This window comes from Chaetura pelagica, unplaced genomic scaffold (genome assembly GCF_000747805.2).
Source record: "Chaetura pelagica isolate M959 unplaced genomic scaffold, ChaPel_1.0 scaffold263, whole genome shotgun sequence".
Classification (NCBI taxonomy): Eukaryota; Metazoa; Chordata; class Aves; order Apodiformes; family Apodidae; genus Chaetura; species Chaetura pelagica.
In genome coordinates this window covers 534,807-537,351 of record NW_009952797.1, presented here as the reverse complement: position 1 = coordinate 537,351, position 2,545 = coordinate 534,807, and the positions used below count along the sequence as shown (strand labels likewise).

General features: G+C 51.4%; 1 pseudogene; it reads right to left on the bottom strand.

Moving 5' to 3' along the window:
• The window catches only part of LOC104386258, a 5,136-nt pseudogene that overhangs the window by 2,020 nt on the left and 571 nt on the right, over window positions 1-2,545 (bottom strand).

Genomic DNA, 2,545 nt, shown 5'->3' with positions numbered 1-2,545 from the left:
AGCCTGCTGTCGGGGCCGGGGCTACTGCCGGGTCCGGGGCGCTGGGCACGGGCTGCAGCCCTTTTCGGTGAAGAGCCGAGGCTGCCTCCGGCGCCGAAAGCCTGTTGCTGATGCTCAGCGCTGCCCCGCAGAGCTGCCCCGACAGCGCCCCGGGGAAGGCAGAGAGAGCCCTGCTGTCCCAGCTCCCTGCGCCCGGGCGTCGCGACGGGAGTCTGTCCTGCTGGACACAGGGCGCGGAGATGCGAGCCGGGAAAGACGGGCTCTTCCTTCGATGTTTTGCTGGCAGGATGGCTTTTAGAAGCACTGCCAACCTGTGTCAGCGCTGTTTTTTGCTAACATCTGCTCTAGCATGCTCGCTTGCCGTCCTCACTTTTCACCTCGTTTACTTCGTGCAGCCTGCTGGTTTTGTGCTTTCCTGGGATGCAGATAAACAACACTTCTTCTTTCTGCAAGGAGGTCCCGCCTGGGCTGCTGGCATTTGCTCCTGTCCTGGTCACTGCCCAGACAGTTGCATTGATGCAATCATCTTAAGGCTGCACTTTAAAAAGGAAAGTAGCACAAAGGGTTGGTTTTGGTTTGTTTTTTTGTTTTGTTTTGTCCACTGGCTTGCCAGTGGTTTCTCTACAGTGTCACTTTTCTCTTGTCTTGTGGCCCTCAAATGGTCTCCACTCTTAAGCTGTTTGAATCTCATCTGTCCAATAAGCTTGTCCCCTGGGCACAAAGCTCTCTGTCATGACCTTCATCATGAGCAGCCTCTGTCCTTCCTTCATGCATCTTGTCACCAGCTATGCCAAAAACCTCTCACAGCTTCCCTCACCACTCCTCCAGTGCAGACCTCCCGCGTGCTGATTCTTTCCATCCCAGTTTGGCCATTCCCTTCCCCACCAAGGACTTCCTAGCCACCTCACTGCAGCGGTGGCCTCTGTGCTTGCAAGGCCTCTGCTCCCGTATCTCCCCTGAGCTCTTTGGATGGCTAGTGAATGCCAATCCCCAGGAAGCAAGGTCATGTCTCTAGGTGCAGCAGCTGCTGGACTGCAGCAGCACCAGCTGAGCAGAAGAGATGGGGCTTCCTTCACCACTCGCAGAGGTCAGGTTTTGACTTTGAGCACAGAAGGGTTTTTCCTGCATCCTCCGAACCCTCAGGTGAAGTTGTGGTGCTAGATCCCCTTCAACCCTGTTGAGCTCTGTGAGCAGTTGGGGGAACAAGCAGCTCAGGCACTAATTAAGTCGAGGTCTTGTCTACGTAGCAGGGACTGTTTCCTTAACACAGCTTTAAGATCTGATCAGTTGAGATGGAAGATTAGAGCAGCAAGGTCCAAGCAACAGGGAATGAGCAGCAGGGACTGAGCAGCAAGGTGTCAGATCTCTTGCTGAGTTGGGAAGTTGGTAAGAGCTGTGCTCCAGCACAGGCTATGTCCCAGCTGCAGGAAGCCACTGAGGGGGAGCAGAGACTGTCTTGCAGCAGTGAGGTTTAGGGGCTTCTGCTGAATTCTTGCCAGGTGCTGTGGCTGGAGCCTTTCCTCACTTTGCTGCACGTGAGTGCCTATTCCAGACAAACAACATAAAATGGGTCACTGTGAATGACTTCATGCTAATGCACCTCCAGCAGATCTGGCTGTGTAGTATGTGCATTGGGAAAGCACATTGCTCTCAGGCAGTCACCCTCCTCTTGAATAAGGAAATGAAGCATCTTGCTGGAAGCTATTAAGTTCTGCCAGTTCATGACTCTGGGATTTTAAATAACCTGAGGAGAGAGAACATAAGGTTCTTTAATGGTTTGTTGTGTCTGGGAGCCACCACCGGGGAATAGCTCTCATGGGAAAAATTTGAAGCAATTTCTTCCTGGGCAGGCTAAAGAGGACAAAGGGTCTTAGATCCCATCACCCTGCTTCCACCTGCCAAATAGCCCTCTCCGCAGACCTGGACCAAGAATTCATGGGGAACACAAGGGGGAAATCTTACTCATCTTTGACACGAGCCTCAGGCAGTCTTACTTGTACCTTTGGTGCATAATGATAATGGTTTATCCACAGAATTCCTATTGTCACTCATTAGTGGCAAGAAAAGGCGACCCCGAAAGCATGGAAGGCTAAGTGGTGACAACCTGCTGTGCCTGGCCCCACAGCCCTGCTCTGTGTGCCAAGCTCTGCTGTCTTCCCACTTGGTTCTGCAGGGGAGGGCTGCTCTGTGGAGCGTGATTCTGATTCTCTGCAATCCCTACCACCACCCTATGGGATCCTGTCGGTAGGATAGGCAGGAGGCTTGTGGAAAACAGCAGGACTGGAACATACTGTCAAATTCTAGATGTCAAAGTCATTTGCTACACCCTGTGTTCCCAAATCGGCCTTACCTGCTTCGTACAGTTAGAAACCCTTTCTATTTATAATAGAAAACACACCAGTTAAGAAATACTGAGAATTCTTGCTTGAACATCACAACATTAGACACCTCAGTATCTTTCCTTTACTCAAAATAAGTAAGTACAAATAAGTGTATTTTGGCAGTGATACTGCAGGAGTAGGTGTGTGCACTTGTGAAATCTTGA